General features: G+C 40.6%; 1 long non-coding RNA gene across 1 annotated transcript in view; it reads left to right on the forward strand.

The window, feature by feature from the left end:
* The window catches only part of LOC129137697 (uncharacterized), a 37,970-nt gene that overhangs the window by 23,306 nt on the left and 3,385 nt on the right, over window positions 1–11,279 (forward strand). Inside the window, exon 2 of the long non-coding RNA XR_008540461.1 lies at window positions 8,840–9,303. This is a non-coding gene — a long non-coding RNA (uncharacterized LOC129137697). The remainder of the gene's footprint in view (window positions 1–8,839; window positions 9,304–11,279) is intronic.

Raw genomic sequence — 11,279 nt, forward strand, 5'->3', positions numbered from 1 at the left:
TGGAACTTTTAAAGAGGTTAAACTTTGAGTGAACCACAGGAGACACTCTTCCTTCACGTGTCCAGAGGAGAAGAGAGGGTAAGGATTGCTCTCTGGGAAAAGGGGGCCAACCCCCTCCATTTTGTTACTGGAAAGGGGTCCCGATCCAGATCCCAAGAGAGGGTTTCTTGGATTTTCTACAAGAAAAAATTCAAGGCAAGTCCTTAGAGTAAAATGAAAAAAAGTTTATTAAGAAAGTAAAGGACTAAAAGAATGGCTACCCCATTGGCAGAGCGGCCCCAAGGGCTGCTGGTTGTCCATTTTTATTGTTATTTTTTCATTATATGCTAAACAAGGGGTGGATTATTCATGCCTCCCCTTTTTAGACCATATAGGATAACTTCCTGACATTGTCATGGTATTTGTAAACTGCTGTGGCACTGGTGGGAGTGTAGCAGTGAGGACGACCAGAGGTCACTCTGGTTGCCATCTTGGTTTGAATGGGTTTTGGCTGGCTTCTTTACTGCAACCTGTTTTATCAGCAAGGTGTTTATGACCTGTATCTTGTGTTGACCTCTTGTCTCATCCTGTGACTTAGAATGCCTTAACCTCCTGGGAATGCAGCCCAGAAGGTTTCAGCCTCATTTTACCCAGCCGTACTCAAGATGGAGTTGCTCTGGTTCAAAGACCTCCGACAATTTCACTTTGGTTCTCCACACTGCACTCTCCCATCTTCCCTCCAATCCCACTGCCCGAACACAAATACTTGTTGAACATGCTTGCTGGCTAGAATTGGATAAATGAAACTGGGCTGGAGGTATTCTTTTCTAGAAGAAAGGCAGGCCTTTTTTTTTTTTTTTTTTTTTTTTTGTATTTGGCCTTTCTTCCTTTGAGATCTTTCTTCCCCATGGTTAGCATAAGCTCACCTGGAACATGCCTTGAAATGGAGTTGCCTAGGTCTATTAAGGCCTGAGTGTTCTGATTAAATTTAGTTCACTAAAATTCTACATTGCCCTAGATAATCGTAAATGCTTCTTTACTTTGTTCTTTTCTGGTTGCATGTATTTCCCTCTAAGATTTTGCAGTTAGAGGTGGCAGTTTGCGGAGAGATTTAGATGTTTGGGATTTGGTATTTCATCTTTCTCTTTCTGCTATATTTTGACATGATTTCAATTTACTGCTACAATGACTTTTTCTAGGTGACATAGCTTCCCAGGAGTCTCACAGCTACACAGTGAAAACAAAGACTGGTCCGGCTCAGAATCTTCCAGAGCTTTACTGGTCTGTTAAAAGGGCATCCTGGAAGTAAGCAAAATGTCTCAAGGCCAGCTCAAAGCTCTGTCAAAGACTCGTATAGATTATGCTCTGCCCAGTATTGTATAATGACCCTTTATGTAGCCAATACTTTCTACTGTAAAAACCTAAATCTCATGACCTACCAGGAAGTGTGATTGCATCCACAATTTTCAATATCCAAAGGAGATGTTTATATCTAACAATTCTGGTCCATGATCTTGTGGGTTCTTGAAATGCCTTGGCCATTCTTTTTGGGTCAAGGTATTACTCATTTATGGGCACCAGACCTATTTTTCAGAATTATAGGTGCCATGCATAGAATTCAATATCAGTGGTTAAGAACTGCTACAGATATGGGAAAACAAGGAATCCTAGTACTGACTATTTGACTTGGAGGTCATGTATTTTTTTAGTTGACTAGTCAAATCATGGCTCACAAAGCTATTGTATTTAGCCAGAACTCGTTGGCCCAGGAAGTGTTTTTTTTTTTTTCAAATGTATTAACATCATTTAAAAATCAGTGTCTTTTAATCCTTTAAAAATATGAAATAGAGGCTATTTTGGGCTGGCATTTCTGTTTTATAATGATTGGCTGCAGCTGATAAATACAGCTCTTTTTAGATGGGACTTGTTCTCTAATTTGACGTGGTACTCACCACCTCCTAAAGGCTCTAACAAATATAATATTAGGCTAAGATCAGAGATAGCATAGAAATTCTTTTTTTTTTTTTTTTTTTTTTTGAGACGGAGTTTCACTCTTGTTGCCCAGGCTGGAGTGCAATGGCATGATCTCGGCTCACCGCAACCTCTGCCTCCCGGGTTCAAGTGATTCTCCTGCCTTAGCCTCCCGAGTAGCTGGGATTACAGGCATGCGCCACCATGCCCGGGGAATTTTGTATTTTTCATAGAAACGGGGTTCACCATGTTGGTCAGGCTGGTCTCGAATTCCCAACCTCAGGTGATCCACCTGCTTCGGCCTCCCAAAGTGCTGGGATTACAGGCGTGAGCCACCGCACCTGGACAGGAATTCTTTTTAAAGGCAGTAGTAATTGACTTATAAGGAATCCAGTAGGGAGTGATGGGGTCTGGACAGACTGGAGAGGGCATGACATTCATCCAGCCCACCTGGCCCTGTTGCAACCGATAATCCACCAGTTCCCCAGTCACAGCTAGAAGTATGTCACAAAAAAGGCAGAGCGAATTATCCAGTGATAAAAGCCCTGCCCTGGAAAACAAAGAAAAAGGGGGCAAAGATCCACCTTAAGGTGGATGCTCAGTAGAGTTGCTCCCAGTTCCACTGAGTTTTCCTAATTTAAGCCAACCATCATGTGAGTATTGTGGCTTCTTTACATAGAAGGCCCTGCTGGAGAATGGCCAAAACATTTGCTGCTCCATTTTCAGGGAGGTGTGGCATCTTTGTTTAAAGTGAGCCCTCCAACCTCACTACTTTTCAATATTAAAAGAATGCATTTTGTTTTTTCCATTAAAAAAGTAATGCATGCTTATTATGGAAAACTGGGAAATACATTAAAGTAAAAAGAAATTTAAAAATTACCAAGATTCACTAACACCGTTAGTAATTTGGAGTAGTTTTCTTCTAGTTATTTTGTTACACACACACACACATACACGAATGCATGCACATATGCACAGATGCTCCTCAACTTTTGATGGGTATTCATCCTGATAAACTCATTATACGTTGAAAATATTGTAAGTCGAAAATGCATTGAATACACCTAACCATCTGAGCAGCATAGCTTAGCCCAGCCTACCTTAAACATGCTCAGAACACTTACATTAGCTTACAGTTGGGCAAAATTACCTATCACAAAGCCATATTTTCTAATGAAGTGTTGAATGTCTTATGTGATTTATTGAAAACAGTACACTGTAGAGAACAGAACTGGTTGCTTGCCCTTGAATTGGTGGTTTGCCCTTGTGATGGTGGGGCTCACTGGAAGTTGTGGCTCCTGCCCACTGCCCAGCGTCATAAGACAATATTGTACCACATAAGGCTAGCCCGGGAAAAAGTCAAAATTCAAAGTACAGTTTCTACTGAACATGTATTATTTTCATACCATTGTAAAGTCAAAAAGTTGTAAATCAAGCCACCATAAGTCAGGGACGATCTATGTACACACATTTTATACATATATGCATTTATTATAGATTTATATATAATGATCCTATGATATTAGTAACATGACAAATACTGATTATTTTCTGAACTTAGGCATAATGTGTGCTTAGAAATGATAGAAAATAAAAAGAAATATAAATAAATCACTATAAATCAGATAGAGTCCCACCACCTAGTGCCAACATAATTTACTTATTGATATATTTACTTATTCTTTTATCTACACATTTTACACACACACAATCCTGACTTTTAAGCATACTATACATCAGAATAATCACAGTCCTAGATAGAAGATAAATAGAAAGAGGATTTGTGATAAATGCAAGCTACTGCTAAGTAGTATATTAGTGTATATTTTTAAAAATCAATAATTCAGATCATTCAGTATAATTTTTTTTTTGAGATGGAGTCTTGCTCCCTTGCCCAGGCTGGAGTGCAGTGGCATGATCTCGGCTCACTACAACCTCCAATTCCCAGGTTGAAGCAATTCTCCTGCCTCAGCCTCCCGAGCAGCTGGGATTACAGGAGTGTGCCACCACCTCTGGCTAATTTTTGTATTTTTGGTAGAGACGGGGTTTCACCATGTTGGCCAGGCTGGTCTTGAACTTCTGACCTCAGGTGATCTGCCCACCTCGGCCTCCCAAAGTGCTGGGATTACAGGCGTGAGCCACCGCGCCTGGTCAGTATAATTTTAAAATAACCAGAAAATGACTCAGAATCCTTAAATAACCACTATGTTGCTCTCTGCAACTGAAATTTGAAGTCCACACCTACAGCTCTGATTTGGTGCATGTCTCAGCATAATACCACACTGCTCCTCACTGGTCTACCTGCCCTTCAACATGAACTTCATCAAATCCATGTTCTACAGGACAGCTCTAGTCATCTTCTGAAGGGTGACCTTAATCTTCCTCCCATACATCCCATGGCCCATCAATGGCTTCTCCTTTTCCTTAGGATGTGGGCAAATTCCTTAGCAATGGGACACACAGTAGTTCTAACCTCATAAGAGATGGTGTGAGGATTCAGTGGGTTAATGCCTGCAAAGTGCTTTGATAGTGCCAAATGCACAGTTAGCATTGAGTGAATGTTAGCTATCATTATTCCTCTTTCATCACCTTCATTCTTTCCCCATATAGTGTAGGACAAGGCTACGGTAGCCCTAGATTTGTATCATTAAGGTCCAGTCCCTAAAAAGGAAGAAATTTTCTCTCTTTACATTTCTGTCTGGAAATTAAAGAAAAAGACTGCAGTTGGTCTGGCTTGAGCCATTGCCTACACTGGTGACTGAAGTAGGGTTGGAGTCTGTTATCAAGAGGTGTGGGGGACATAGGATGGTGGCCACAATGATCGATGGAAGGCAAAGACCCAGATGTCCATGAATCTCGTCTCCTTTCTATCCTGTCTTGTTCTCTCATGAAGATTGTTCCTTGTTCGTAAAAGACTCATCTTCTCTTCTTGTAGTCTATCAAGGATCTCATACAGTTCCTTAATCCTGTAATTGTGTGCCCCTCCTTCAAGTCTTTAGTACAACGTTCCTTCTTCCTCAATCTGGGGTATTTTGCACAGGTCCTTTGCCAGGTGTGTTTGCTTATATAACCATTATGCCAAGCAAGTAAACCCAAGTGTGTCACCAGTAAGAAATTTCATTCCTTTTTCCCATTCCCTACTTTTCAGGTTATTGTTAGAAAATAGAAAGTCATTTTGTAATTTCCCAGCCTAATAATTAGTAGTCCCAGACCATTGTAATATTAACAGCTTCCAAATTACTGTAAAACTAAAGCTTCTTCCAGCCCTCAACTCAGTTTTACTTTGGGCTGACCAGTGGCAGGGGGAAAATGGGCTTCTCTCTCTTTCCTCTGTTGGAGCTTCCCTTCCTCTTCCTGTGTTCACCAGGCTGCCTTTGGGGGCTGCACGAGATGTTATACTGCAAGAGAGTAACTGCAGAAGCAGACATCAGAATCTGGTTATCTTCCACTAAGCACAACGTTAAAGAACTTTGCAAAAAATGTAAAACAATTCCACTCTTTTTACTAATTCTTTTTTTTGGAAAATATAGTTATTTCCCATAATCATATGTTATTTATGTTAGCACATCATAGATTTACTGTTCTTAATGTAAAATAAATTAATACATACATTTTAAATTCTCTATTTTAATTTTGCGTATGATAATTGTATTTTGTTAAGTCCCACACAAGTGAAGCTCTTTGTGGTCCTCAATAACTTTTAAGGGTGTAAAGACATCCCGAGACCAAAAGGTTTGAGAACCACTCTTGAAAGACTTTGGGTCTTAGGATATTGATGTGCCTGTTTTACACTTTATGGCTGTAATGCAAATATGTAGATTTGTACTTCATTTCATTTCTCTGTAATGGTGGTCTTCTGCTGTTGTGAGCTCTGAGATATGCAGTCTTTGGAGATAGCCTTTAAATTCCTAGCCAGGGTACTTGTCTTCTGGGTATCACTTAGGAGCTCTGAAAGTCTGGGGTTGAGTGAAGGACCGTCTCTCTGTCCTGACAGACAGTAGTCCTGTCTCACTGCTGTTTCCATGTTTCCATGACTGTCATGATGGCATGGAACATTCATTAGGAATTTACCTCCCTAAGATCTAGGCTGGAAGCCAGGCAGAAATGTGTTCTACCCTCAGATTCTCCAATCTATCTGGAGGATTCAGTTGTCCACTTTCCCCGCTCCCTATTTCCCTACCAGCCCACCCCATAGTGGGTGATCAGGACATCTCAGGGATTCACATATCTTGCTTTCTTTCTGCCTTCTTTGATTCCACTTGAGGTTTTTCCCTAGTGCAGGAGGATATTTCTCTTTGCCTTGTATAGCAGGACATGCTCTTCCATCACATCCTATATGCTGTCTACTCTGTGGCTTATTGTAAAAACTCGAGCTTTCCAAGCTTGGCTCATTGATACTAAAAGGTCAGCTTTCATTGTCAGAGAAAACACTTTCTCTTTCTACTATAAGGCTCTTGCAATTACATGACAATTTTTGCCGTGTGGGCTTGAAAAAAAGTCTATTTTGAAAGTCAAGGTTGAACAAAGACTTCTTCCTCTGGTGTCTAACTACCTTTTCCCTGAGGGCAGAGTAGATGGAGGGTGACTGTTGTTTGGAGTAGTGAGGAAAAGAGTATGGCAAAAGGAAAGGGGGGTGGGTAGAAACCACCACAGTGTGAAATCGTTACATGTTGTAGGAGAATATCTTGATGCGATTCCACAGAATCTACTGTTAGCATTTCATATCCACTGTCCTGTCTGGAGCCCTGAGGTTGGAACTGAAGAATAGATGATCTGTTTATGGGATACTTTCTCAACACTTCATAGATGTCTTATCATAAAGAGGTTGCTCAGTGTACATGCTCTCACACCGCTGGCTTCATATATAATAAGTCGGCTGCAGAAATGTTTCACCTGCCTTAAAAAAGAACACTTTGATGGTTTTATCATGGTGATAGGGAAGGGGACTTTTGTCTACATAAATTCCCAATCTTTTGCTCTAAACTCAACATGGTGACTATGGTAGTCATTGGTGCTGCTCACTGGATATTTTCCATTATCCTGCAATAAGGTAGAATCACACTTCTTGGTTCCCCTTTGGTGGGGTAGGTCCGTGTGGCCAGATTCATACAAGAAGATGTGAGTAGAAGTGGTATGTGCCACTCTCTGCTGCCATTTAATTGTCCTTGTGGGGCCCCCTAGAGTTCTCTTTTTTCTCTGCCATGGACGATGGTAACATTGCTGATAGAGGCTGCTTCCCTATTTCTGGGCTTTTGAGTAAGGATGGGGAAGTACCACAGAGGTCCTCGCTGATCTACAGCAGAGTGGGAGTGAAAAATAATCCTTTGGTGTCTTAAGGAGTTTGGGAGTTATTTATCACCATAGCAGAATCCACCTTATCCTGCCTGATTCAATGACTCCATCTCATAGACTACCAAGAAGATTGGGACCCTCCAGGAAAACCACCCTGAGCAGCCCTTTCTCCTCATCTCTCATAGTGGCTGCCATTTTGCCTTCCCGAGAAGCTGCACTGGAGCAGCCCTGCCCACTCTGTCCTCTTGCTGTGCCTGAGGAAATGGATCTTGTTGTGTATTCCCATCCTTTCCTTGTTCTCCATTGACTTTAAATTTTGACACTCTGGTTTGGGGAATCCTTAGAGATTCATCTTTATGATGCTGTCCAATAGCCACATAATTTCTCTTCTATTAAACCTTTTTTTTTTTTTTTGAGATGGAGTCTCACTCTGTTGCCGAGGCTGGAGTGCATGCAGTAGCGAGATCTCAGCTCACTGCAACCTCTGCCTCCTGGGGTCAAGAGATTCTCTTGCCTCAGCCTCCCGAGTAGCTGGGACTACAGGCATGTGCCACCACACCCGGCTAATTTTTGTATTTTTATTAGAGATGGGGTTTCATCATGTTGGCCAGGTTGGTCTCCATCTCTTGACCTCATGATCCGCCCACCTCGGCCTCCTAAAGTGCTGGGATTACAGGCATGAGCCACCCGCGCCTGGCCTTCTATTAAACTTTTTGAGTTTATACATCCTACCTCAGCTTTCTCCTCATTTCCTAAATGCTTAATCCTCTGTACACCCATTTTTGTTCTAATCTTGTCACTGAAGCTGGTTGCCTAAAATCGTCAGGCTACATAGACCAAGGCTACTCTGATCCCCAGAGATCCAAGTCTTTATTTTTGTCATAGGGTTATAAAATTTCAAAACTGAAAAAAAAAAGGCAAAATGGTATGCTTCTCAAGCATTAATGTGCATAGAGTCACCTAAAGATCTTGTTAAAATGCAAATTCCAGGGCCCTACCCCCAGATTCTGATTAGGAAAGTCTGGGGTGGGCACTGGGAATCTGCATTGCAATGAGCTCCCAGGAAATGCTGATGTTGCTCCTCTAGCGACTGCACTTTGAGTAGCACTGGATTAGATGACAGTTTTTAGTTTTCTCTAAGTCTAAAATAAAGACAATGTATGGACCCCCTGCCTTATGTAGCAGAGGAGATCTTCTCCATGACTGCCGTGGTGAAACAGTAAGAGTAGCTCTTCTAAATGCTCCAGGAAAGAAGCATTAAGGTACACACACTTGGGAATAAGGGCAAAAGCCTTAGTATTCTACCTTTGCCACACATCTCCAGAACTTGGATAGAGGCTGGAGGCAAAAAAAAAAAAAATTCTCTCTTCTTTGTGGAGAGAGTGCTGGTCCTGCACACAGATATGAGCTCTATTTCTAATGGCAAAACACTGTAAAATAATGAACTGCTGAGAACTTTCTGTGAAAATGTATTATTTGAAATTTCTTTGAAAGGCAGTTTGTAGATTTTGGGAAATCACAAAAAAGTCAAACAAAAGAGACAGTTTTCTGAGGACCTTGTTCTTCCTCTCATTCAATATTTTTGCTTCCTCTATAGCGATTTGTTGACACAAGGGTAGACCATGCTGACAACTGGGAAGTTACTACCTCATACGTGATGGCTCCAGCTAAGGGTTTTCTCCTTCTCCACATCCACTCTACCCTTCTGCCATGATCCACACCAGCTAAGCTCCCCAATTCCTTGTCAAGTCTTGGCAAAGTCACCAAAGCCAAGACTAAAGAAGCTGAGACGCATTTTAAAGACTGCCTCGTCTGGACTACTCATTTTGTTTTAAATGACAATGTTGAGATTTGAAGCGGAGAAATAAGTTTTTCTAGATCACATAACAAAATTTTGGCAGAGCCAGTACAAGAAACAAGGTCTCCTCACTTCCAGTCCAGTACTCTTCAACGGCATCCTGTTTTGATAGGGATGGGAAAGTTAAGATGGACAGGGCTGAGGAAGACAGCAGGATGGGTGTTTCACAAGCCCTTTCAGCTACCTAGAAGCCCAGATACAACGTGAGTATTGTTTTGTGATAATTAAGTGATAAAATATCAGACACTGGAAGGATCTTGAGTCTATCAAATTCTCCGATGGTTACAGATGAGAAAACCAAGGCCCAGAGATGACATTGGTCAACACATCCAGCACATAAAAGTCATTGATTCCCTTATTCTGGTACTTTCAAGGCACCCCTTTTCCAGCCTCTGCTCCCAAACCCTTTCTCGGTTTTCCATTCCTAACATTTGTAGCCTAAATAGTGAGTGTCCTAGGTCTTCTTAGATCCTTGAAGGAAATCTTTCTTGCTACTCCCTAGAAGTTTTGAGCTTCATTCTCATGCTAAATCAGAGAGGAGAAAGAAGAAAATTAGTGTTCAAAGTGACACTGCAGGCGGAAAGCTGTCCAAAACTCCCAGAGTCTCAGCTTCCAACATGAGTTTTTTGTTGGCCTTGACTTGTTAATGATGGTGTGTTAAAACCTCATTTATTCAGATCTCACGAATTTGGAATTAGTGACAGCTGTGGTCAGGGTCTGAATGGAGGTTTACCTTTGAGGACCAAAGAGAAAAAGTTGAAAAAATTGTTAAAGTTAAGAATATTTAAAGGGAGATATTTAGCCTATTTAAGAAAATAGTCTTTTAAAGTATTTTAGAAGCACCATTAAGCATATTGAGAGCTCTCTGATCCATACCTCTTGACCGTTTTAATTTTAGTCACGTATTATTCTTACATATTCAATAAGGAATATTTCCTGAGAGTTTCTATTAGGGAACATGTTTTAGTCTAATTTAGTCATTATATGTATGTTTAAGCATTATAATTAAATTACACTTCACTAAAAAAAATTCCCCAATTCAGAATTTGGGTTTTTTCTGGGGGGAGGATGAGGGTTCTTTCCAATAATGGATATAGATTAATGAGGCTTTCCTGTACTTGTCATATGTGTATGTGTGTGTGTGTGTGTACTAGCTATGAGTCATAATAGGTTAGAGACACTATAACTTAGATGTAATTGCACTGCTATAGTGATTGTTGTAATGAGTAAATACATTTCAGAGTATGTGTGGTTATGGGTTATAATGTACAATAATAAACAGGTTTGTAACTTTGTCCTAGGTAATGAATGCCAATGACAGGAGAAAATGAGAGGATTTTTGGAAATAAGCCCAATGCCTTCAATGAGAAGAGTTTTATTTACAAGGGAGTTGGGGAGTTGCTAAGAGAGTGTGACTGACTGTGGATTCTAGGAACTGTGGAGGTGCTGAAGTTGGGTGTTTAGACAACTGTCCCATTTGGCAAAACTTTGTTTGCTGAACCTGAGCCCACTGGTATTGAGGTTCTGGTGAAAATTCAGAAACAGAAAACAGATGACTTTAACAGCAAAAGTGAACATGTGCCAAAGAAATAATATTAAAAACATGTCCAGAAAGAGAGTCTTGAACAAAACTCCAAATCTAAATCAATTTTCATGGTGCAATTTGATTCTCTGGGTTAAATGGCCTGGATACTTAACTGGCTGTCCTCCAGTTATCCATGGTAACTACAAGAACTAACTCAAAGACCAGACTAAGATCTAATGTCCAAGAATATTAAATAGTTCTGGGCTAAATGAGGATGGATAAGGAGGCAGAACTTCTATTAGGTTGGTGCAAAAGTAATTGAAGTTTCTGCCTTTACTTTTAATGGCAAAAACTTTTAATTATAAAATAAAGCCGTTTCAACTTTTAATGGCAAAAACCTCAATTACTTTTGCACCAACCTAGTAATTCTACTTTGAATTAGTATACCTTGTCCACTGACACTTGTCCTAGGCCTGTCTTCCCACATTCCTCACAGTACCCATTGTAGAAAGCATTATTGTGGTTTAATTGGTATAACAGTCACCCATTGCAAGTATAAACTTTTGTGATTTTTAGTAAATTTATGCAGTTGTACAACCATCAGCACAATCCAGTTTTAAAACACTCTTTTCACCCTCAAAGTTCTCTAGCTCC

This window comes from Pan troglodytes, chromosome 19, assembly GCF_028858775.2.
Source record: "Pan troglodytes isolate AG18354 chromosome 19, NHGRI_mPanTro3-v2.0_pri, whole genome shotgun sequence".
NCBI classification, from domain to species: domain Eukaryota; kingdom Metazoa; phylum Chordata; class Mammalia; order Primates; family Hominidae; genus Pan; species Pan troglodytes.